Raw genomic sequence first — 27,169 nt, forward strand, 5'->3', positions numbered from 1 at the left:
CTGAAGGCAGAGCCGCCGCCAGCAGCAGTGCAGAAGTAAGGAAAGCATGGTATGGTGTTGCCACCTGTCCTTCTGTGCTGCTGCCTGCAGAGCTGGGCCCAGTCAGCAGCTGCCACTCTCCGGCCACCCAGCTCTGAAAGCAGCAGCTCGGGAGTAAGGGTGGCCTGGTGTGGTGTTGCCACCCTTACTTCTGCGCTGCTGCTGGCGGGGCGCTGCCTTCAGAGCGGGACACCCAGCCAACAGCTGCTGCTCTCTGGCCGCCCAGCTCTGAAGGCAGCGCAGAAGTGTGGGTGGCAATACTGTGACCCTGCCCCAAAAATAACCTTGTGATCCCCCCCCCGCAATTCCTTTTTCAGTCCGCATCCCCAATTTGAGAAACGCTGGTCTCCCCGGTGAAATCTGTATAGTACAGGGTAAAAGCACACAAAAGACCAGATTTCATGGGGGGAGACCAGATTTCATGGTCTGTGATGCGCTTTTCGTGGCTGTGAATTTGGTAGGGCCCTATTCATGACACGTTGTCAGCAGACTTCTACTTTGTGTGCATGTTAGATATGCATTTTCAGTTTGCAAACCAATATTTTCATCTTGTCTCCTTTAAAACCATGTTCTGAAGTGTCCCTAGCCTCTGTTTGCCAGAAGTTGGGAATGGGCAACACGGGATGGATCACTTGATGATTACCTGTTCTGTTCATTCCTTCTGAAGCACCTCGCATCGGCCACTGTCAGAAGATGGGATACTGTCCTAGATGAACCATTGGTCTGAATCAGTATGGCCGTTCTTATGTAATAATGAGCTAATTTTTTCTGCAACAAAGCACTCTAGTTCTGAAATGTATGGGATTGGGAGGAGAGGTGGGGTCCCAGAGAGCAGGATTTAAGAAGCAAGCTACAATATGAAAAAATTGGAGAGCTCCTGCCCTAAGGAAATCTTGACCTTTCATTTAAGTCAAACTTCCCTGCCCAGATTTTGTCCTTGTTAAATGTCAGAACTGGAGAAAAAAGTGACACCTTTGTATGTCTGGAGAGGCTTAAACATTGGAAAATGACTGATGAGTTTGACAGTAGGAAACAAAGTTCCTGTCCAGTGGGAGGGAACAGTACAGTGTAGTAGCATTGCAAGTTAATCACATTGTTGTCATGGAATAACACAACATATTTAATGTTTATAAAGAGACTTAAAGTTCTTCAGATATAAGATGCTATACACTGTAAAATGTGAAGAATCCTATTGCATTTAATGGCCACACCGCAACCCATATCAGGTTTCCTCAACATTTGCACATTTTTCTCATGTCTTCAGTCCAAGTGCCATGGATCTGATGGAATCCAGCCCTAATCCCTGACATACTCACAGCCTGGGGAAGTCCACACTGGATGAAGAGCCAGCATATCTGTCGTCTTTACCTTCCTCCTTGCAGTGCTTTGTGCAGGGACCATGTTGGGGGCAGGGCATCCATTCCTAGCTGATTTGAGTGTAACCCACGAATATTTTAGTATTTTAGGAAATAGTATTGGTGTTATTTATTTAAAAGAGGAAATAGAGAGTATTTAGTAATCCAGTAGTGAGTGTGTGTATTTTCTCTCACTTTTAAACAAGTGAACAAAGAAAGAAAAGTAAAAACAATCCAAAAACCATAATGATATTTTTAATATAACCAATAAAAGCACTTCTGTTTGTTTTCATTTCAAATGTTGTTGAAAAGCCTAAAAAAATCCAGAAATTTTTTGAACAGAACACTTTTTTTCAGTTATTCTGAGTTTTTTTTTTTTTTTTTTTTGTGAAAATTAAAATGGAATTTTGGACCAGTCCTGCTGCTGATGTTTAACCGGTATTAAAATAAGATGGAAATAGGTTATACAAATTCTTCCGTGATGCTGATGTCATAAGTGACATCACTTCTTATGGAGATGGCTCTCATTGCCTTCTCATTGAAGGCTCTGTAATGCCATTTTTAAAATGTAAATTCTTTTCCTGTTCTGAAAAACAGCTCTGTACAAATGGCATCTTGTGGTTCCAGGTTTGCTGCTTCTCAGTGAAAGATGCTCAGTTTCTGAGCAAAAAAAGACTACTTTTAAATGGCCACAACGCCACGTGATTTTTGAATTCAAAATGTCCTTTTTCTGCTCCACACAGCCTGGTGCATTTCTCCCCCCTAAAACAGTAAATGCTCAAATGGACAAAGGATGTGTTCTCCAGCACCCTGATCATGCTTGTTGTGCTTACATCTCTTTATCTCTTCATTGTGTTTTTGGATTGTAAGCGCTTTAGAACAGGGACTGTGTCTTCCTATATGTGTGTAAAACATATAGTAGACTTTAGCCATGATGGCAGCCTTAATTATGGCATTTCCCAACTTTTCAGTGCTTGACTTGGCAACATTAAAAATGTTCCTTTAACATACTTTTTGTGCGCAATTGCCTAGGTTTTTAAGAAGGCAATTTGAAAAAGCAAATTATGTCATGTGGCATCACATTGACACCAACATGGCTCCTCAGTGGGGTTGGAACCTTTAGATCCATGACCACAGATCTCTGCCACGTAAGCTAACTGAGTAACTGGTAGGAGTAGTAAGTTGTCATCCTCTGCGTAGTCCAGCAGTGGAGGGAGGTGGAATGCTTTGCCAGTTGGTTTCACAGATATTTGCTGAGGAATAGCGAGACTCTGGACTCTTGGGTTCCATTCCAAGCTCTGGAAAGGAGTGTGCTCTAGTGGGCACAAGCTCTTCTGCAGTCTCTCATCCTACCTGCCTCTTTTCCATCCCTATCTGCTCATTCTCCTCATCTAGCCAAACCCAGTCCCCTCTCCCCAGACTTCTCATCCACATCCCAGTCTCCTTGCCTAGCCAGTCCCAGTTCCCCCCGCCCTGCCTCCAGCTCCTCATACATCTCTCTCCACATCTCCTGGCCTCCAGTCCTCCCTCCACGTATGTTCCTGGTCTCCACTGGCTCCCAGTCACAATCTCCTTCCACTGGCACATTGTCCAATCTCGATGTCCCACCCTGGTTCCTTGTCCCAATCTCTTTGCCCAGCCAGTTCTGGTCTCTTCCCATTCAAACTCCCAGTTCCATCTTTCCTCTCCCCTGCTCTGCCAACTTCCAGTCATACTGTCCAGTCCCCTCAGGCTCCTGTCCCAATCTAGTCCCTCTGCTTCCCGAGGTTTAGCTCTTCTCCCCTTTACATTCAAATCAGTCAGCTTCTTCCTCCATGTTATATGGGCCTAGCAGCGTCGTTGAGTGCACCGAACAGACAGGCTTCCTCCTTCCAGCTCTAGGGCCCAGACTCAGAACAGCTCATAGCAGCCCAGAGCTGCAATTGCAAGGAAAGGACTGTCCAGCCTTGGGCTGGAGTGTGCTTATTGTGGATAGAATCTTGGGAAATGTAACTGCTAAAATCTAAGAAGTCTCTACAGAATATGTATGACTTGCATTTTTTTCAAGGGTTTATAACCTGGCCAAATTTGGGCAGATTTTCACAGATACTGGAAAAGACTCATCCCTGATGCACAGGTCACCCCCCTGCTGAATTTCAAGTTCCTGGTGAAAAGCATGGGGGCGCTTGAGCTTTTCTAGGAAAAGGTGGCCAAATTTTTGAATGTGGGCAAAACAGTGAATTTCCCCCCTAACTTTGTTGTTAAAAATGGCTGAATCATTTTCCCTGCAATTTTCCAACAAAAAATTCAGCCTGAGGCAGACACCCGGCATGGACATTTTCAACCCACGTGGTTAGCGTTTGGCAAAGTTATAAGCAATGGAAAATGGGGTCTCATAATGGGAAGTGTGGGGCAACCCTAATAATATGCAGTGCTACCAGCCCTGCCTATAATTCATGCATGTATGTATAATACAGATAAAATAACTGCATTTTAAAACTTGAATTTCACAAGATTCATTGTAATTATTGAGTACAACAGAAACATACCGAGTATTACAAGCAAATCATTTAAAAAATTCAGTCAAATGGCTATAGAATTCAAATCAAGCCTGCTCTCTTGCCAATCATTTCCTAGAAATGTGCTATACAATTTGCTTCATTGACTAAAAGGTAAAAGATTGGTCCTGATCCGGTAAAAGCACTTAGTTCTTGATTTGGGAAAGCACTTATGCACATTCTTACATCCATCCCCATTCAAAAAAGGACTTAACCACATACTCAATAGATTTCCTGAATGGGATGCTTTCCTGCATTAGGGCCTTAATCATGTGCTTCCGTTTAAGCACATGAATAGTTCCATTGACCTCAATATTGCTTAAAGTGAAGCATGTCCTGGGTTGGTGCCGTAATGAAGGAAACACTTTGGTGGATGGGTGGGATCAGCCAAGTGAATTAGGCGAATACGATCAACTGAAAGTCAGTGGAACTTGTACTGCTAACTCCTGTAAGTGCTTCTCAAAATCCCACCATCCATCTCTAGATACATACAGCACAGACATTTTTTCCACGGAATGTTAGAATGACATGGGAATACATTTTCGCTCCTTTATATATTAAAGATATTATCACAGATTCCCCATTGTTTTCCCCCTGAATAATAATAGTATATTTTTGTCCATAGATTTCTAAGCAGTTTATAAAAGTAGGTAGGTACTACCGGCACTGTTTTTATAGAAGGGAAAATTGAGGTGTAGAGAAAGTAAGTGACATTCCCAAGGCCACTCAAGTTGGTCAGTGGTAGGGTGGGGACTAGAACTGAGATCTCCTGATTCAGAGGTCACCAGTACCCTAGCCACTTGACCACTAGACATCCCCTTTTTACTGATGCATAGATAGCAATGGCGATGCTGTTATTTCCAGCTTCCCTCTAGTTACTACTATGACTCTCATTATTGTAGACATTTTACACCTGAATTTACAGTCCACCTTTGCCAAAGGAAATGCAGTGTTATATTCAATCCGACATGAACTTTCCATATTAGCACTTAAACTAAAAAAAAAAGAAAAAAAAGGAAGCTGAAAATGAAGAGAAAAAGCTTTTGGTTGCTGGCATGAGTGTTGTGTATGAAATTATTGAGAATGCTAAAGGGTCTGATTCCTAAATTAATGAAACTGGGATGAAGATAGGTCATGCAAGAAAGGACATACAATCAAATGGCCTAGAAGAAGATGAGGAAGAAGAAAGTAGCAGGGGAGCAAGTGATTAGGGAACCATTTCTCCCTTCTGCACGCTCTGCAAGGCACAGTGCCCTTGGGGAAAAACTTGGCCAGGCTTCCATCCCATGCACTACATCCTTGTCGGACTCTGGTCTGCTAGGATGTCTGTGCGAGTGGGGGGAGGTGTCAAGCCCTGGAGCTAGCTAGAGCGTATGCTGTAGCATGCTGATCTTGATTAAAAGTGAAATGAAGGTTGCCTGGCAGCATGTGCTGGGACCTTGTGGGGGCTCATGCGGCTGGTGCCACTTAGCTCCTCATCCCCTGTGGCCCTCTAAGGTAAGGGCAAGCGTGCTCTCTCCATCGTCACCACAGAAGGCAGTGGGCACGTTGAGATTACTCAGCTGTCTTCTCTTGGAAGATGAGCAGCTGCGTTTAGCCTTAGATTGGATTTTATGATGCAGAATTAGAGATGATTTTTTGTCGCATTAGACTGGATTTCAAAACTAATAAATTCTCTTCTTGCTGACAGAGCTTCTTTAATATTTATCCGGGATCATAACAGAGATGCATCGTTCATGCTGCATTAAAAGGGTATCTATCTGGATTACAATTTTAGGAAGCTTGTAACGTCACAGATACCACAGCATATTTTTGCCAATGCTGAATTTAACCGAGAACAGATTTTCTAAGGTTCAGATTGGATCCCAGTACAAGTAGAAAAGCTTCAAAATGACCTATTGGCTGAATTGTATATTTTACCATACGAACATAAGAACGGCCATACTGGTCAGACCAATGGTCCATCTAGCCCAGTATCCTGTCTTCTGACAGTGGCCAATGCCAGGTGCCTCAGAGGCAATGAACAGAACAGGTGATCATCAAGTGATCCATCCCCCGTCACCCATTCCCACCTTCTGGCAAACAGAGGCTAGGGACACCATCCCTGTCCCTCCTGGCTAATAGTCATTGATGGACCTATCCCCCAATTCTTTTAGGCCCTAATTCAGCAAAACATTAAGCACATGCGTAACTTTAAGCACCGGAGTAATCCCAGTGATTCCAGTGGGCCTACACATGATCTTAAAGTTAAGCCTGTGCTAAAGTGCTTGCTGAACCAGGGGCTTTAATGAGAAAAATTGGGACCCTCCCAACTAGAATGCCTTGGGAAATCACTAGCTATAGACTACCACACAAGAAAGTAGGAAAATCCTTTTATTAAAATGCTTCCTATAAACACGAAAAAAACAGTAAACGGAGTTGTAAACATTTGCAGTATTTTTCATAAAGGGCTTTGAAAGGAACAGGATTGAGTCCGAAATGGAAACTGTATAATTTGTGAACACCCACTCAAACAGATGGAATTGAATGTACAGGATTTAGAGTCAAACAGATTTGATGCAGACTAATGAGTCAGGTGGTGGTGGTGGTTGTTTTCAACAGCCACTTGCAAGGCTGGCAAAAGTCAGTCTATTATTGATACACGTACACATTGGTGAAGAAACATTGCAATCTATTTAAGTTTTAAGAAATGCTCTAATAGCTGCCCTCCCCTCTGATGATTATAGAAAATAATGGAACATGAAGAATTTATGCATTCTCATCTTGCAATCCATTGTCAGCCAGATGAGAAAGCAACAAATGGGATGTTTGCAAAAATATATCATTATGTGACTATAAAATCAAAGGGACTAAACATAGTGCTGTATTCTTTATCTCAGTGACAGATATTTATTCTTTTCTTTGTTTATAATACACACATACTTCTGTTCTAACAAAATTTATATTGGCTAAAGGCATTTCATTTTGTCAATATGACACACAGCTGTGCAGTAGTATGACTTTTTAATTGTTTTAATGTTGTTACAATCAAAATGTCAGAGTAACTTAAACTTTCTCTTTGTTTATTGTCTTGGATATTATGGAAACAGAGCTTCTTCATTAACTACTAAAAGAATGACACATAAGTTGCTAAATAGGGCTATTTTCATCCATACAGGAAAGATGCAGAGTGTTAAATTGCAATCTCACATGGTGTAAATCTGGAGTAACTCAACTGGGGAGGAAAGGAGGTAGTGTAGTCTACTGGACAGAACACTTAACGGAGAATAAGGAGGTCTTGGTTCTATTTCCAGACCTGTCACTCACTTGTGATCCTGGGCAGGCACTTCACATTTGTACCTCTGTTTCTTCTCCAGTCTTTTGGGTGACTTGTCTATTTAGATTGTAAACTCTTTGGGGGCAGGGACTCTCTCTTAATGTGTGTTTGTACATTGCCTAGCACTATAGGGCTCCGATCTTGGGGTTGCGTCCTGTACGTACTTCTGTAATACAAAAAAATAAGTAAATAGCATAAGAGTAGCAAAGAGGAGGATTAACTCCCTTAAGTTATTCTGCTGGTCTATTCACATAAGTAAAGACGGACTCCTGTCTCAAGTCAACTATGAGAGAGTGCTACAGAGATCCAGATTTCACCAAGTTGTATACATTCAGGAAAGGCCAGCGAGATGAGGTGTACAACCCACTCTCAAGTACCTCCCACTGCCACACCTTCACTCAAACATATTCTGTGACGGCCAGAAGTTCGTGATGGTCCACGGAAGGGCAGCTGGAAGCGGAATGGAATGAGATCTAATATCCTGCATCTACTACTCATGCTAAAAAAAAAAAATAATAAAGACTATATTTTCTTTTTTATTTACATAGGTCACAATCATACAAATATTACTGGATGCTGTGCTTACTATCATAAGCTTTGTGCCCGGGAATAAACATTTTGTGGATTAGGATAGTAATCGGGCCACAGGACCCAGCAAAGAAGTGTACTAGAATTACCATCATCATGAGCTTTCTAACACACTTTGATGGTCTAATCAGGAAAGATGGTGAAGCAGTGCAGGCATAAACACAACAGGACCATTGCTGAAATTCCTTAAATATCAAATTCCTCATATTCTAAATTGTCATATTAGTAGATTCAAGGCAGAGTCAGTTTTATACAATAGCATAGTGTGGCATACAGAACATAGTCAAAATTTGAAAAGCTATATAAGGCATCCATATCCCCAAGCACCTTTGAAAACCTCAGCCTATATGTACAATATGTGAGGTTGTGTAAAATACTGGGCATAATTTTCAAAGCACCTAGGCTCCTGAGTCACGGAGGTAATTTTGGAAATTTTATCTGTTGCCAGTGTTTATTATATTTTTAGGAGCAGACCCTCAGCTAGTGTAAATTGTCATAGCTTTACGGAAATTTAAAATTTAAGTATTCTATGCACTGATAAAAAGAGCTATTATAGTTTAAGGCATATGAACAAGGGGGCAGAGTAGAGGTTAATCATTCAGTCTTAACTCTGAATATTCTGACTTTGGAGTGGTTGGTTTCTCAGCCTGGATATCGCATTAGCTTTTGAGTCTTTTTTAAAAATAGAAAAAAACAAAGGAAAAAGATGCAAGCTGTTCAGTTTGTGACCCACAGTGTTTCCTGATTTGGAGCTCTTTAGCTTACCAGTTCTTCAACACAGATGCACTTAACTCAGGCTTCCTGTACCAGATTGCCTCATTTTTTAAAAATTGCCTTTGTCTTTCTGAGATGTTCAAGGTTTTTAGATGAACCAAAGTAACAAAGAAAAAAAATATATCATAAAATTCTATGTTAGGTGCACAACATTTCTCCCTGTTACATGCTCATTATATTGAAATGATTCTTCTACTTGGCATAAACCTTACATGTCAATGAGAGCTACAAAATAAATTGTTTGATGTTTCTCCTTTCAGCTGTTGTTTTTCTGCACATTTTCAGGGTCAAATGAATGGGATAGTGTGTACTTTTTTTTTTTTTAAGAATTTGTTCAAAATTTCTAAAAACATTTACCCTGAGGTTGAGACATTTTGGAAAATATCAGGTCAAAAGAAATTAGTCTAACACATACGAAGGAGGCTTAGAATGGAAGTTGAAACTCAGTCTGAACTGTAAAATACACTAATTGCTTATACACTAATAAATATTTTAACACTCTTGCTTTCTCTTTCCCAAAACACAATCACCACCTTTGGTTTAAATCCCCCAAAACCTACATTGGTGAAATATGACCACTATTACTTCTCTTTATGGTCAAAAATTAAATGAAATTTCATGATCGTTTTAGATGTTCATAAAACGTCCACCTCTTTTTGAGTTTCACAGTAATTTCTTTTTCACTTAAAGTAAAAATTAACTAAAAAACATGAGCCTAAACTACTTACAGATTGGCTTAAAACAAGTCACAAAACGAATGTACAAGTTTTTTGCACGAACCTAGGAATGCTTCTAACATCATGTGCAATTTATGTTCTTTCCTCTGAGTCTTCTTTCATATTCTTTCATTCTGGAGCCAAATATAGAAAATGTATTTTTCTAAATCCATTTCACCTACTGTTTATGCAGTCTGAAAGCCTAGTAATGTAGGACAAAGATGTTTGGCTTCCTGTCCTGCTGTGATCCTCAGAGACTCTATTCCTTGCATTCTGTTTTTCTTAAAAGACTTTCTGTATAGATGGAAATTCATTTTTTTTCATACTTCCCAAGGAGGTCACTGAAGCAGCGATTCTTCTGTTAAACTTTGGATGTGGCCAGGTATATGATTATAGATGGAACAATGCCATCACTGGCACTTCAGCTGGGCCAGGATTTCACCGCAGAAGTCAGTAGAAGTTTTACCATTGACTTCAACAGAACCAGAATTTCATTGCTGTTGTTTTAATAAGGAAGTGAGGCCTTTGGAAACCACAGGCCCAATCACGCAGAGTGCGCTCCATCTTGGTCCTAGCAGCCTACCCTATCGCACTGGATCAAGATGGAACCCGACGTTTGCTGGGACCTATAGTACTTGGGAGCCTCAAATTCCTAGTAAAATAGGGGTAAGCTGCAGTCTACTCTCTTATTAAAAGTAGATTCAGTGTGTCATAGAATATCAGGGTTGGAAGGGACCTCAGGAGATCATCTAGTCCAACCCCCTGCTCAAAGCAGGACTAATACCCAATTTTTGCCCCAGATCCCTAAATGGCCCTCTCAAGGATTGAACTCACAACCCTGGGTTTAGCAGGCCAATGCTCAAACTGCTGAGGTGTCCCTCAGTTGGACCAAATTTGGATGCCCCTGTGGTATTACAGTTTGGCAGTAAATATTTATTAGCTTAGAGTTATCAGTTTCTATATGTGGATGTAGTATATGGATAGCAGCTGAAGCTCATGTTATGTATCATAGTAGCCGATGTAGTTGTTGAGCGGATCACTGCAGACTATGTGGCTCTGGGAAGAAGGAAGGATAAAGGAGTTTGAGGTGCAAGTGGTCTTCTCGTCCATCCTCCCTGTGGAAGGAAAAGACCTGGGTAGAGGCCGCTGAATCGTGGAAATCAACGAATGGCTACACAGGTGGTGTCGGAAAGAAGGTTTTGGATTCTTTGACCATGGGATGGAGTTCCAAGAAGGAGGAGTGCTAAGCAGAGACGGGCTCCACCTAACGAAGAGAGGGAAGAGCATCTTCGCAAGCAGGCTGTCTAACCTAGTGAGGAGGGCTTTAAACTAGGCTCAGTGGGGGAAGGAGACCAAAGCCCTGAGGTAAGTGGGATACTGGGAGGAAACACGAGCAGGAAAACGTAAGAGGGGAGGGCTCCTGCCTCATACTGAGAAAGCGGGATGATCAGCGAGTTATCTTAAGTGCCTGTACACAAATGCAAGAAGCCTGGGAAACAAGCAGGGAGAACTGGAAGTCCTGGCACAGTCACGGAATTATTCCAATCACATCAAAACAGAGACTTGGTGGGATAACTCACATGACTGCAGTACTGTCTTGGATGGATATAAACTGTTCAGGAAGGACAGGCAGGTCAGAAAGGTAGGGGAGTTGCATTGTATGTAAGAGAGCAGTATGACAGCTCAGAGCTCCGGTATGAAACTGCAGAAAAACCTGAGAGTCTCTGGATTAAGTTTAGACGTGTGAGCAACAAGGGTGATGTTGTGGTGGGAGTCTGCTATAGACCACCAGACCAGGGGGATGAGGTGGATAAGGCTTTCTTCCAGCAACTAACGGCAACTGAGGCCCTGGTTCTCATGGGAGACTTCAATCACCCTGATATCTGGTGGGAGAGCAATAGAGCGGTGCACAGACAATCCAGGAAGTTTTTGGATAGTGTAGGGGACAATTTCCTGGTGCAAGTGCTGGAGGAACCAACTAGGGACAGAGCTCTTCTTGACCTGCTGCTCACAAACTGGGAAGAATTAGTAGGGGAAGCAAAAGTGGAAGGGAACCTGGGAGGCAGTGACCAAGAGATGGTTGAGTTTAGTATCCTGACACAAGGAAGAAAGGAAAGCAGCAGAATATGGACCCTGGACTTCAGAAAAGCAGACTTTGACTCCCTCGGGGAACTGATGGGCAGGGTCCCCCGGGGAGAATAACGTGAGGGGGAAAGGAGTCCAGGAGAGCTGGCTGTATTTTAAAGAATCCTTACTGAGGTTACAGGAACAAACCATCCTAATGTGTAGGAAGAATAGTAAATATGGCAGGCGACCAGCTTGGCTTAACAGTGAAATCCTTGCTGATCTTAAACACAAAAAAGAGGCTTACAAAAGTGGAAGATTGGACAAATGACCAGGGAGGAGTACAAAAATATTGCTTGGGGATGCAGGAGTGAAATCAGGAAGGCCAAATCACACCTGGAGTTGCAGCTAGTAAGAGATGTTAAGAGTAACAAGAAGGGTTTCTTCAGGTATGTTAGCAACAAGAAGAAAGTCAAGGAAAGTGTGGGCCCCTTACTGAATGAGGGAGGCAACCTAGTGACAGAGGATATGGAAAAAGCTAATGTACTCAATGCTTTTTTTGCCTCTGTCTTCACGAACAAGGTCAGCTCCCAGATTACTGCACTGGGCAGCCCAGCGTGGGGAGGAGGTGGCAAGCCCTCTGTGGAGAAAGAAGTGGTTTGGGACTATTTAGAAAAGCTGGACGAGCACAAGTCCATGGGGCCAGATGTGCTGCATCCAAGGGTGCTAAAGGAGTTGGCAGCTGTGATTGCAGAGCCATTGGCCGTTATCTTTGAAAATTCATGGCAATCGGGGAGGTCCCGGACGACTGGAAAAAGGCTAATGTAATGCCCATCTTTAAAAAAGGGAAGGAGAGGGATCCAGGGAACTACAAGCCAGTCAGCCTCACCTCAGTCCCAGGAAAAATCATGGAGCAGGACCTCAAGGAATCAATTCTGAAGCTGAAGGGTAGGGATAGGAGACAGAGGGAGCTAGACAAATTAGAGGATTGGGCCAAAAGAAATCTGATGAGGTTCAACAAGGACAAGTGCAGAGTCCTGCACTTAGGACGGAAGAATCCCATACACCACTATAGACTAGGGACCGAATGGCTAGGCAGCAGTTCTGCAGAAAAGGACCTAGGAGTTACAGTGGATGAGAAGCTGGATATGAGTCAACACTGTGCCCTTGTTGCCAAGAAGGCCAATGGCATTTTGGGATGTATAAGTAGGGGCATTGCTAGCAGATCGAGGGACGTGATCGTTCCCCTCTATTCAACATTAGTGAGGCCTCATCTGGAGTACTGTGTCCAGCTTTGAGCCCCACACTACAAGAAGGATGTGGAAAAATTGGAAAGTGTCCAGCGGAGGGCAACAAAAATGATTAGGGGTCTGGAACACATGAGTTATGAGGAGAGGCTGAGGGAACTGGGATTGTTTAGTCTGCAGAAGAGAAGAATGAGGGGGGATTTGATAACTGCTTTCAACTACCTGAAGGGGGGTTCCAAAGAGGATGGATCTAGACTGTTCCCAGTGGTAGCAGATGACAGAACAAGGTGCAATGGTCTCAAGTTGCAGTTGGGGAGCTTTAGGTTGGTTATTAGGAAAAACTTGTTCACTAGGAGGGTGGTGAAACACTGGAATGTGTTACCTAGGGAGGTGGTGGAATCTCCTTCCTTTGAAGTTTTTAAGGTCAGGCTTGACAAAGCCCTGGCTTGGATGATTTAGTTGGGGATTGGTCCTGCTTTGAGCAGAGGGTTGGACTAGAGGACCTCCTGAGGTCCCTTCCAACCCTGATATACCATGATTTTATGAAAGAAGAGGTTTTTTTGGATTTCATTATGAAATTATCCATGTAGCAGTGTACCATAATACTAGTTGAAATGGTATGTGAAGTAATTACTGCTAATTACATTTTCCAATTTAAAAACATTTCCATAATCTTATTTAGGCTAAATGTTTAGTTGTGTCTTTACAAGGGATGATTAAGAAAAATGTTTGTAAGCATGGATCAAGTTGAAACAAGAAGAGTTTAAAATTAGCTGTGGTGACACTGAGCTCCCCTGTATTCACACCTTACACACAGTTGTAATAATCTTTGTACAAAGTATGCCTCATGAAAGCTATCAAAGTATCATTTGAAAACTAATAACTCACTGATCGTTAATATTCTTGAATGTTGTGGATATACGCCTGTATAATGACTAAAGTGTGTTTGAACCAAGCATGTCAGGAGGAGTTTGTATAGGTCTTCCTTAGACAAACAAATGTGTATTTGATTCTCTGACCAGCCCGATCTTTCAGCAAAGGGCAAAGACAATGAAGGGGGAAGAAAGACTATAGAGCTTCCTTTACTACTAGACAGCATGTTGCTTTCCTCACAGCTTGAATACATTTTACTTTGAGGACCCTCAGAAGAATCCATTTCAAAGGTTTACTCGTCTATAAAGACAGGGGAGGTCTCAGCCTCAAGTAATAAGGAATTGAATCAACCGATTGTATACAATATTATAAAATGTATAGAGTGAGGTCTTTTCTGGACGCTAATGACACACTAGTAATTAATATCCTTGTGAAATGTCTGTATTAACACTAAATGGGGATATATGGATATTTCATGACATTATGCTTTAAGGTCTGTGATCAAACAGGGGGAAACAGGTTCCCTCCCAGACAGGAGAGAAGGCAGCTATTTACCTGTCACCTCACCTTTGTCACCTTTGTCTGGCTTGTCCTCCTCTGTCCCTTCATGAATGTAAGTTGACACCTCACCATTCTGTTTTGTTGCCAGCACATTCTTTCCATTTCTGGCCAAAGAGTTTTGTCATGGAATCAGCCCAGTGTGTTTTTGGTCTGCCCAGTGGTCGTTTGTGGTCTCTGGGGATCCAGTCATTGATGCGGGTGGTCCACCTATTGTCTTGCCCGTGGAATATATGACACGTCCGTCTTCGCTTTGAATGGTACATTGCCTGCACTACATTGGTCACCTTTGTATGCCTTCTGATCTCCTCATTCGGTATGTGATCATGGAGCCATATCTTACACATTCACCTTTCCATTTCTCTCTGGGTGACAGTGAGTTTTTCTTCCTCCGCTTTCATCGTTGACCAGCTTTCTGCTCCGTATAGCATTGCTGGCAGAACAGTGGAGTTAAACAGTTCTTTCCTTTTCTTCAAGAGCAGTTCGTCATCCGTTAGAGATGTCTTTATTTTGTGGAAACTTGCCCACCCCGCCTTTTGCCTCTTACTCATTCCCCTTCAAATGCGTTGTCTCTGCTCAGCTGCTGAACCAGGTAAATATATTTGTCAACCTCCTCAATTTCATTTGCATTTACAGTGATGATTCCTTCTGCACAATGCTCATTCCGCATCCACTTAGTCTTCGATGTGTTCACTTACAACCTGATGTCATGCAAAAGTGTTTGAAGTGCTGCAGTTTGTTCTCCAGTTCTGCCCTTTGCTAGCATTACACAGTCATCAGTGAAGAGAAGATGCATTAACTGTTCTCCGTCAATTCTGAGTCCTCCTTCCCAGTTCAATTTCTTGAACAGTGACTCCAGTACTGTTTCAAACAGCTTCGGTGAGGTTGTGTTGCCTTGTCTGACTCCTCTATATATAGTAATAATGCAGGGGACATTGAATAATGTTATCTCTGTTGACCAATTGCGATTAATTTTTTCCAGCAGGTCAACATACCTCTGGTCAATTCTGATTTCATTGAGTGTGTTGAGTACAGCATTAATCTGCACCTAGTTGAATGCCTTTTTGTAGTCAATAAATGCAATAGACAATGGTACTTTGTATTCCTTGCATTTTTCAATGAGCTGCCCAACTGAGTGGATGTGATCAATTGTCGAATACCCTGAGCGGAAACCAGCTTGTTCTCTTCTTTCTTGCATCTCAAGGTCCTTCTTAATTCGATTGTTCAGTTGTATGCTCCCACGCAGCAAGCCAAAGAAATGGAGCACTTCTACGAAGAGCTGGAGAAGGTAATGCAGAAAAGATCCAGCTACACAATTATCCAAGAGGACTTCAATGCAATAGCAGGTGGAAAGGAGAGTGAGAAAGAAAACTACATGAGAAAATTCAGTAAAGATGTAAGAAATGATCATGGAGCATGTCTGGTTGCATTTGCAGAAGCAAACCATCTCCACATAATGAACACAATATTTAGCTGTCTCCTATGTAAATTAAGCATGGTGGAATCAAAACAATGGAGGCTCCATTTACATACAGCATGAGGTCATCCTGCCTCTTGAAACAAAGTAATTGAACTTTGGAAGATATAAGCAAAGACAGACACCATCTTTGGCATCCATCACTAGACAGACGCAAGAGGCCAGACCTTGCAAGCTGAGAAAGATGGGTCCTTCAATCAGGGAGCGGGGGTTTGAAGTCTCTAGAAATGGACTATAGGTGAGAAACCACCGTGAACAAAGCCTGTGCCTTGCTAGGTAACATTTTAGTTTAAATGCGTTTTCACTTCGATGTGCTTGTCACCCTTTCTAACTTTATTCCTTTCACTTGGCATCACTTAACCTATGTCCTATTTGTTAATACTTTTGTTTTATTTTGACTAGAAAACAACTCAGTGCTGTGTTTAAATGGAAGGCTTTATTTTCCCCAGTTAAGCTAATAAGCTGTGATGTGTTTTTGTGCCTCTAGAGGAACAAATAAACCATATTCTTTCTCTGAACTGTCCAGGAAAGGGATGGACATTACAGAGCACGTAGAATTGTGAAAATTCAGCACTGTGGAAGTGTGTTGGGGTCACTCTGCTGGTTGTAACCCAGGCTGGCAGAAGACAGAGTGGGATTGTGGAGCTGTAGACAGGCTGCTGCGGCTGTCCAATATATGGAAACTCAGGGTGTGACCTGCATGCTTGTGGGCAGGTTGAGTGTCCCAGGCTGGGAGTTAGAGCAGCAAAATATTGTTGCAGGGCAAGGGGTGACCCAACCCCTAACTGGTCTGGATTGCACCATGGAGCATGACAGCTACACTCAGGACTTTTGCATTGTATCATATTTTATCCAAACTTGAATGTATAAATGGAGTAGGATAAGGGTCAGTGGGTTTCCTTATGCTGATAGAAGAGAGATTTTCTGCTATCTTCCAAAGCCCTTTTCACCGCTATATGTATTTTCTTTCCACATGGTGGTTATTACTCTGTATTCTTGTGAAGGATATATAAGCTGCTTTTGCAGAATTAGGTTGTCAATGTCAGTAAGTATAGAATGTTGGAACTACTTAAAAATATAATCAAGAAGCACTTTAGGTCCATTTTTTAATAATTGTTCAGTTTCTTTCTGCATGGATCTTACTTGCATTCTACTTGGAAATCAGACGCATGTTTTTCCAATAAAGTCCAGTTGGGTTTTCTCGCCACCTTCATGAATTTTTAAAATTAGTACATAAGTGAGCACCCTTCAGTAATACTCTGTAAGTGCACAACAAAGAAAGTCATTAAGAAATAAGTTTCCTCATTAATGGGAATCCTGTGTTAGGGGAATGTAGAAACTACTGAATAGCTAGCTGCATGTGTGCTGAATAGATTTAGGAGGTAGGATTCTTTCCTGTCAGTGCTCCACTTGCACAAAGTCCATTTACTTGGGCTTTGTGTGATGGCAAAGATTTCATTCCAACGCAGAAACTGTATATAGTTTCAAAATGTTATGTAAATAAACTATAAGGGGAAATTATCAAAGTCCCAAATGGCAGTTAGGTACCTCACTCCCACCCCTAATTTAATAATAAAAAAGAGCATAGATGCTCTGAACCCCTTAATAACCCTGATGTGCATTCTCAGTTGGAGTTGAGAGTTAAATAGGCACACACATTCAGCGCAAGGAGTCGTGTAAACATTGTGGCCGGTTATACAGTGGAAATGTCTTCATCAAACAGAAAGTCTTTTCAGTATTTAATGCTGATTCTTAAAAGCAGTATTTGTCATGCATGGCCCTGTTTTACTATGTTATGAAAAGGAAAAGATAGCGAAAGACGGCTGTATCTTTTCTGTGGCTTAGTTTTATGCCTGTGAACAACTACAAAAGGTGGTTTATTTACTCTTCTAACATAGGAAACACTGCAAAACCCTGTTAGTCAGAAGGTATACAGAAGTTCAAAGGACAAATAGCCTCCTCTGACCCAATTTATTTTATACATAACTTTTGTCTGGGACACCCCACAGCAGCCCCGACTCTGTGGGTGGCTCTTATCACTGCCTGGCTCTGGCTTCCAGCCTGGCTAGGGGGTGGGGCCTCAGGGGGAAGAGAAGGGGCTGGGAGTAGGGCCACAGAGGGGGTGGGGCCCCTTCATGTGACCCATTTTTGCATTTTGATTATGTGGTACGCTAGCTACATCTAAAAAACAACAAGGAGTCCGGTGGCACCTTAAAGACTAACAGATTTATTTGAGCATAAGCTTTCGTGGGTAAAAACCTCACTTCTTCAGATGCATGGAGTGAAAGTCTGCAACTGAAGAAGTGAGGTTTTTACCCACGAAAGCTTATGCTCGAATAAATCTGTTAGTCTTTAAGGTGCCACCAGGCTCCTTGTTGTTTTTGTGGATACAGACTAACACGGCTACCCCCGATACTTGTAGTTATGTCTAAGATTTCCAAAGGGGTGTCACCTTCATTCGAAATTCTTTAGGGGTCTGCAAATGAAAAAAGGGTTCAAACCACTGCTGTAAATTGTGTGATTTCCTCTCTTGCCATCACATTGTGGCTTATTGGTGTATTCGAGGATTTTCCCTATCATAACATCCATTGTGCTTTTTTCTCATATTTCCTACACAAGGGAGGACACTGTATATGGTGTTTTGCACACCGTTTTTTAAATTATTGGGGCTTTTAAAATTATAAGTGAATTATAACTTTATTGTGTGGTCTAAAAAGTTTTTGAAACATGGACATCAGCCTTATAAAAACAATGCCATTCTGTGGGAAAAATCAGGTAATCAAACAGGTAGTTCAGCACATTGCTGGTAAATATTTTGTCATAAGGCTATGATTCCCATCCTACAGAACGGTAGTGTTCTGAAGGCAAAATAAATGGCTGTTACTTTGTGTGTGCCTGTATGTAGAGTGTGCATGTTGGGGAGTATATGTGTGTGGAGATATATTTTAGTTAGGTGTTTCTATGTGTGTTTATAATTTCTGTATTTTTATTACTCTTTCAATCCAGGTTCAGTTCTCCTTTCTGATTTGTATATAGCCCATACTTTAATCAGTTTTTCCTTATTCTATGGAGATTGCTTAATTTAAAATTACATTAGTAATCTGCAAAAGTGAGTCTAACATTGGCCACCTGTGAAATCCTATTCAATGTAAGCCAGTCCAACCCCCACTGAAGTCAATGAAAGATGGAGCAGTCCCTGTCATTGTAAGTAAATGATCCAGGGAAACGACTTTGAACACTGAAACGCTTTAAACAAAGTAGCAGTACAATCCTACTTTATTTTCCCCTCTTTCGAAAAGAGGCACCAAACTGTATGGTACAGCCAGCTGATAGCATGTTCTTAATCAACTGCTTCCTTTTAGCCAAATTGCCCAAGTCTAACACACAAATTAAGCGGTGCTGTTGGACTCCTTTTGGGGGGGAACAGTGATAAATTACTGCCTTGCCATATATTTTCTTTTGTCCCTGGGTAATCTCATAAGGAATGGCAAATACAACTCAACAAGAGGAGCTGAGTGTGCTGCTTTATACAATCACCACAAACCTAATGCCTGCCGGGAAAAATTACACTCAGCAGCATTTACACAGCATTGAAAGAAACAGTTTATGAATAAACCATTAAATACCCTGGGACTGCACACACAAATTGATACTTTTGTTTTGGTTTGACAGTGGAAATGTAACATATTGTCCCCAACCTAATACAATAATCAGCTCTAATGATTATTATTTTAGTTCTGTCTGAACAGCTGCAGTACAATCACTAGTATGCATACCCAGTATAACGGAATTTCTTCCTTTTTAATTTTCAGTTATATTGACTACATTTCAGTACAATTATTAGTCATGTAATAACAGTGAGAGAATTGCATATATTCGTCTTTTGTGGAACATGTGTAACTTCACTAAATGTTAAACAGGAATTGCCGGAGAAGGTTACATTCCTGTGTATTAGCTAGCTGTGCTCCTAGGAGAGTCATACAATGAATTCCTGTGTGTGCATACTTGATATTGGGTGCATTAGAATAGCAGGACTGAGTGGCTTTTATACTTGGGAGCTACTTTAAAATTGTATTGTAAAAATATTGACCACGTTAAGTAGCGTCACATACATACTCCCAATAGAATAAAAAGAATGGAGCTCAGTTAATTGCATACGAAGGGCACTACTTATTAGGAAACAGCTGGAAGTGAATATGATTTACCTCTCACACAGAAAATAGCAGTGCTTTGTGCTCTGAGCAGTACCATCTGAAGAGAAAATCAATTTAACTGTGAGCCAGCAAAAATCTATTCTTATCCAGTAGATTTAAAATATTGCTCTTTCGCATATGTTCAGTTGTGCAGTATAAGTTTAACAATAACTTAGCCCATTTAAAGGATTCGTGACGTATTTGTTTAATTCCTGTAGAAGACATCTAGTTAAATTTTTAATACTTAAATGTTATTCATACTGCATTGTAGCAATATAAAGAAGCCTGCGTTAATGCATGCAAACATTGCAGCGAGTTCCCTCTGAATGTCTGCCTGTTTCCTATGGCAATGGAGAATTACAAGTAGAACACTTGGTAAGTGATATACACCAAAAAATGGACTGAGATCACCAACTCTTTCCCATAGTCCACTGACCTCTCAACTTGCTGCGGCCCAAATGAGGGACATAGTGTTGAACAAAGACCCAAAAACAAGGGATACACCCAAATTATTCATTCAGGAGACTTAAAATGTCTTGGGATTCAGTATCTTAATGTAAATAACTTTCTATAGCCTCAGTTTCAGGATTTCTGTTCTAAATAATTTTCAGCAATACAAATGGAGGCCAAATTTGTGTGGCATACAGGGAATATTAGAACTAAACACGAGTGAAGTTCTTTGAAATGAAGGGTACTGGAGACGTGTGATCAGATGGTGATAGTCTACCAGTAAAGGCTGTAGTCACACCTAGGTCTGGTGGGGGGGGGGGGGGGGGCTTTGAGCCAAGTATCAATCTGCTGAGCCACTGAGTCTACCTTCTTCTTTAACATCTTAAAATAAGATATTGATAATGGGCATCAGCTGGATTGAATAAGCCTCATTGGTAAATGAGTAAAATAACTTTTGCGGTGAGTTGTGAGCTCTTGTAGCACATCAGGTTTGCTGCTGCATTATACTAATGGAGTTGCAAGAGGCATGCTCCTCCATGACTCGTTATTTTACTGCAGCATCTACTCTGTGACAGCTACCCACACGTGATGACACTTACGCCTCAAGCTGAAGTAAGTCCGTTGGGATATTTGTTGATAAAAGTAACACGCCATCCTTGTGAAAGTATCCGGTGTCTCAGATGTTTAAAGCTTAAGTCTCCTAAATGCATCAGGTTAATTCTTTCACAGTGCTGAGTTAATTGGTCACATGCTAACCTTGAATAATGTAATGATTTGATTAGCTAAGTCTGTGGTTAAAGAGAAGCTAGTGGTCAAGTCCCTTTTGTATGAAGTTTGCCCTTCCTTACAATGCACAGATTCTAGCATTAGCGATAGTTTGTTTGTTCAGCAGTACGAGGAAGGGGAATGATTTCTTCAAAAAAAAAATCATAAATTGAAAGATAGCTATTCTCTCTCAAAATCTGAGAAAGTTCAGTGAAATGTGATTACTTCGGTATAGTAGCTGAATCTCCTTTTGGCATTCATTAACCAAGACCATTCTAAACATGTTCTATAATGGGCAAGGAATAAGAAATGGTTAGCTAGATTACAAATCACCTTTTACTTTTAATTTATTCAATGGTCAGACAAGGTTCATTGGAAAACATTTTCTTTCAAATAAAAGTATGTGTTCTGTTTCTCAGTGTCTTGGTGGTCATCGAAGCCATGCTACATGCAGGTGAAATATATTGTTTTGTGGTTGAATGGAGGCAGCCTGGACTTTCAAAGCAATTTGCTGTCCAGAAATGTTCTGTCGGGGGGGAGATTTTGTAGCCTTGATAGTAGAGGAGAGGAAGGCTCTCTTCGCCTCCTTTGCCACCGTGTTGTACGTTTGTAGAAATTCTTGTCCTAGATTGTCTGTATCAGAATATATTTTCTACCACCAATGCTCAAGATTTCCCCCCCTGCTTTTTTGCTGCTGAATGTCTGCTGAGAGGAGGTAGGACAAGGTACTTCAGTGCAGAAATGTTTTAATCCCCTTGCTAATTTTTCTATTCCTTGACCTCTTGGTTGAATAGTTTTTCATAAATAAGTTTTAGAATTTGGCATATTTGGGGCATACCAGGCTGATGACTTCTTCTGGTCTAGCCTTGTACCTTCTTTTTCTGCAGACTCAATCTAAGGATATGGATTTCAGTGAATTTTCCCTGAATTTGAGCTCAGAAAGGAATACAATGGCTACTGAGCAGCACTTAATTCACACCAAAGATGTAGAGGGGAAATACTTTGTATCCCATTACTTTTCTTCTTATGAACTATCCAGTCTCCTTAGCGCAATAATTTTTGACATGAGACTTTGGGCTACATTTTAACTGCTGGGCAAGAAATTTTTCACTGTTTCCTTACAACCCCCTTTTCCTCTGGACGTAATAGTACCCTGTTATGTAAAATTGTTCCTAACTTACACTTCTTCACTCTCAATGTTCACTTTCTTCCTATATTCTTTTCCTGCTCTTCTTTTTGTCACACTGCAGATCTGATCTAATGTTAATTGGAAAGTTCATTTTAAATTTGCTTCTTCTGTGCCAAGCTCTTTATGTGCAGATACAATAAGGGATTTATGTGCTTTTATATCCTTTATCTACGGGATGTTCAGATCTTGACTCACTAAACAATAAGCAGAAGTGAAGCTCATGCAGCTGGGACACCACCAACTCCCACAGCCTGAGACCCTTATGTAACTACATTGCTACAGTCTGCACTCTTGTACTTGTGATCAGTAAGCGATTTTCAAGAGCGGACTTCAACAGAGTGTCCTGCAGTAATCTATCCTCTAGGTCCCTTGTAGGCAGATTCATATCTGGAAGAAAAGGCTACATCTTCTGAATAGTTTGGAGATGAAAGAGCTACACTGACAAAACTTGGGATTCTATGCTCAACTAATGATCACAAATATTGTGATTGGTTGAAATCTTCCGAATTTTGATTTTTTGTTGTTGAAATTTTTATTTAAAAAAACTAGGTGAATTTTTGTAAAACACTTTTTTGGTAAAAAATTAATCTAGAGCTAGTTCAAAAAAATCTTGACACTTTGACAAAAATAATCAATTTGAATTTTTTTGGGGGGTGGAGGCAAGAATTGTAGGGAAAAAAATCCATTTTTAAAGCAGCTCTATTCCCAAATTGTTAACCTTACCAATATGCATGGGGCAAACATAGTGCAAATTTATTATTTATTCAGTAATGTCATGTACTGAAAAGTCTGGAGTTCTTTCTACCATCTCAGATAAGCAGAGTGAAATTCTTGCCACAGTATAATCACTGGGTTCCAAAATGAAGTCTTAAAGCAGCTCTGAGGCAAGCAACACTGATGGCTGTGTCATAGCCTGACACTAGGTCAGCGAAAATGGTGATGTCCGTCCCATTTGTTTTGTACTCACTAAAACATTAGGGTGACGGTCTTATTGTGTGGTATTTGTTTAAATGCAGACCAAATGGCGATGACATAGATACTAGGGCACAAATCCTTTGTTTGACTGTAGTCATTGGAGCTTCTGGCAAAGCACTGCCTGTGTGTTTCAGGTGCCAATTTAACAATAATTTCAGTGGGTAACGGAATAAAGTCCTGTCTCAGCTGTGATTCAAACCACATTGATGGCACAGCTGTTTCATAACTGAGGCCTGGCAAAGTTATACAAGCTGGATGCTAAGTTTGTTTGCAGGAAGCTTCAACAGAAGAAAAAACATTTTATGTTGAAACAACGGTAGCTAATAACTATGGGGTGTCTGTCAAGGGAAATAATTGCTTAGAAGGGACTTGAAGAGACTTTTTTGTTCCTGGGGAACCTGTACTGGTCTATAGACCTGCATGTAATGCTGGAGATGTAGACGCATGAGCAGTTCCCACCTTACGGGGTGTTGAAAGCCACTTAGACTAGCCATGAGAAGGTTTGTAGTGCAGGAGTTGCATTGACACTCCCGAAGGGAGGAGTACAGTTGCCCCTAAAGCTGTGTGTCTTTAAATGGTGCCAGCTGTGGAGCAGCAAGTTGTTTGTTTGCCACTTGCTCCTTGGAATGGCAGGAAGTATGCCCACCATAGAAAAGTGGGAGAACTTTTAACTTCTCATGTAAGGTGGCATTAGAGGAAAAGAAGAGTTCAGGTCTTGGATGGTAGACGTCATTTAATAAATGGAAGAGAGCTCTGATGTAATGGCAAAACCGTAAAGGCTGGCTAGCCGAATAACAAAATGGTTTTAATAATTTCTTGAATCTCTGAAGGTGAATCCAAACTGAAGTATATATTTAATTTTACCATTTATTTAATTTTATGTGCCCTGGGAACATGCAGCATACATACCATTTTTATTATGATTCCAGTCCTCTGGGACATTTCTCAGGCCAGAGTTTTTCTTATCCGGTGACAGGTGCCTTACAGATATTGCAGTCACCCAGGTTGCTATAATTGATGCACATGTTAAGGATAACGTAGAAGGTGTTACTAATTTATATCATGATGATTTCTTTGAAAAAGCGTAGGGCATTTGTTCTGGCTCTTTATCTTTAAGACAATTGTCAAAATTTTGCTACACTTTGTTACACTTCGGTAACATTAAAGCCATGCGAGGAAGGTCATTCCATTAGAGCACTTTCCAATTCCTTAGTTACAGCCTCAGCTTTCTTAATTAATACAAAAGTTTTGACAGAGATATGATAGTGGAAGGGAGTCAACTTGGTAGCACTACAGGAAGTAAATAAATCTCTGCTTTTCATACTGAAAGTGTCTGAAAACCCCCCACACTGTGAAACGGACCTAAATTACTGTTGCCTAGACATGTTTCTCCATGAACATCAGAGACAAGCAAAAAACATTAACACTAAATCTTTAAGCCAGTTACTCAAGATGTAGACCTCTTCATAAACTTTGGATGTCGTCCCCAGATCCAGCTATATGTAAATGAGGAAGATGATCTATAAAGCAACATCTCTGTGAGTTGAACATAGTTTAGTGGGAGAGAGATTTTTGTGTAAAGATTACATGAACAGTAGAAACCCTTCCCTGTGGACAAATTTGTCAGTTTATTTTTATGATCATTGTTATTAATTTAATTATATGCATTGAGTTAGTGCTCAAAATGCCAACAGAGATCCAGATTCCATTGTGCTAGGCACTGTGCCAACGTGTAGTGAGAGATATTCCCTACCTTTAACATTTACGTTGACTGTATCTGATCTCTTTGTAATGCTTTATATGAATTAGTTACTGTTTGTTTTCAGTATGTTTTCAGCCATAATGTCCTGCATGACTGTCTCAAGAAGCAGCAGCAACATCGAAATCTATCTCTTGCTTGTTGAAATTTTATTGAACTGAAAATTGTTTTGTCCAAAAGTGGCCAGTTTTTAAATATTTTTTTTGTAAAATAAATTGTTGATGTAAAAAGTTGTCATTTTTGATGAAAAATATTGTGCTACTTTTGAATATTTTTTTCAACATTTTTATCAAAAACATGACAAATTGATAAGTTATCAACATTTACAAAAATGGATAGCCTTTTTCAATACTGGGCTTTTAAAAATAGGGGGGAAATCATGAAACATTTTGAAAAAAACAAAAATGGGTCCATTTAGAAAATAACTAAACAACTCTGAAACTTTTAATTTTGTGTAAACAAGCTTTTATTTCTCAACTAGCTCTAATTGTACGTGTGCTATAGTATCTGTCATTGTAGTATGTTTTCTTTTTTGAACCCGCCTATAAAATACGCAGGAGTTTCCTACATTGTTTCAAATATTAAAGCAATACTGTTATCACATATTAGAACCTCGTGCTTCAGTAGATTTGAGCAATTTGTCATAATAAGCCATTGATACTTATTTTGGATTGAATGTTGTCAAGGTTCCTTCCCCACTCTGAATGCTAGGGTACAGATGTGGGGACCTGCATGAAACCTCCTAAGCTTACTTTCACCAGCTTAGGTTAAAACTTCCCCAGGGTACAAACTATTTTACCCTTTGCCCTTGGACTTTCGCTGCCACCACCAAACGTCTAACATCGGTATTATTATTATTAGGAAAGAGCCCGTTTGGAAATGTCTTTCCCCACAAAATCCTCCCAAATCTTACCTCCTTTTTTCTGGGGAAGGCTTGATAAAAATCCTCACCAATTTGCATAGGTGACCACAGACCAAAACCCTTGGATCTTAAGAACAATGAAAAAGCATTCAGTTTCTTAAAAGAAGAATTTTAATAGAAGAAAAAGTAGAAAGAATCACCTCTGTAAAATCAGGATGGTAAATACCGTATAGGGTAATTAGATTCAAAACATAGAGAATCCCTCTAGGCAAAACCTTAAGTTACAAAAAGACACAAAAACAGGAATATCCATTCCATTCAGCACAGCTTATTTTCTCAGCCATTTAAACAAACAGAATCTAATGCATATTTAGCTAGATTACTTACTAAGTTCTAAGACTCCATTCCTGTTTTGTCCCCGGCAAAAGTATCACACAGACAGACCCAGACCCTTTGTTTCACCCCCCTCCAGCTTTGAAAGTATCTTGTCTCCTCATTGGTCATTGTGGTCAGGTGCCAGCGAGGTTATCCTAGCTTCTTAACCCTTTACAGGTGAAAGGGTTTTTCCTCTGGCCAGGAGGGATTTTAAAGGTGTTTACCCTTACATTTGTCATAAATATAAAGGGATCGCCATACCTTATGTTCAGGGAAATTGGGCAAAATTTTCCAAAGTACTTAAATGAGTACCACTGAAAATCAAGTTTCAAAGCCTTGGTCCTGAACTTCAGAGCTGTCAATTGGTCAGACAACTACATCAGCAAATGTATCTCTGTCCATGTCTCACTGAGACAGCTGCATTTCTGTGGGGCAATCCAGTTTGCAGAGCCCGGGACAAAGTATTTCAGAGCTGGAGATAAATCATACTCAGTGGAGGGGATTCAACTGTGGAAAGAACTTTTGCAGGAGAGCAGACTAATCCAGCGTCTGAAAACATTCAGGAGACGTTACAGAATCTTCTCCTTTTTGACAAAGCATTTCCACCTTGACCAGCATGATGACTAGAGCTGGGGGAAGTTTTTCAGATGAATACTTTAGTTAGTCAACTTGAAACTGTTTACAAATTTTACACAAATTCGCTGAATAGTTTTTTCCAGAGAAACAGTGAGGAGGAGGTGGTAACCTTCCCCTTTTAACCTTTGATTCAGTGGTTAGAGCACTGACCTGGGATGTGGGAGACAACCTTTTGGTTCCTCCTGCTACCTGATGTGGAAAAGGGATTTGAACTTGGGTCTCCTCTCTCTCAGGAGCATGCTCTAGCCACTAGGTTCTTGAATATTCTGATATGGGGGGCTCTCAGTCATTCCTGTTGAAGCTGTTCCACTTTCTATAAGTAATTAAGTAGTCATTAGTGGAGGGATTTGACCTTGAGTCTGCCACCTCCCTGTTGAGGGCCCCTAACCATCAGGCTATAGGGTCATTCTTACTCTTGTTC

The 27,169-nt window shown here is 40.8% G+C and overlaps 1 protein-coding gene across 1 annotated transcript in view; it reads left to right on the forward strand.

Annotated features, from left to right (window-relative positions):
* Nucleotides 1-27,169, forward strand: part of KCNH5 (potassium voltage-gated channel subfamily H member 5) — a 230,623-nt gene that overhangs the window by 84,653 nt on the left and 118,801 nt on the right. The window lies entirely within an intron of this gene.

This window comes from Lepidochelys kempii, chromosome 6 (assembly GCF_965140265.1).
Source record: "Lepidochelys kempii isolate rLepKem1 chromosome 6, rLepKem1.hap2, whole genome shotgun sequence".
In the NCBI taxonomy this organism is placed as follows: Eukaryota; Metazoa; Chordata; order Testudines; family Cheloniidae; genus Lepidochelys; species Lepidochelys kempii.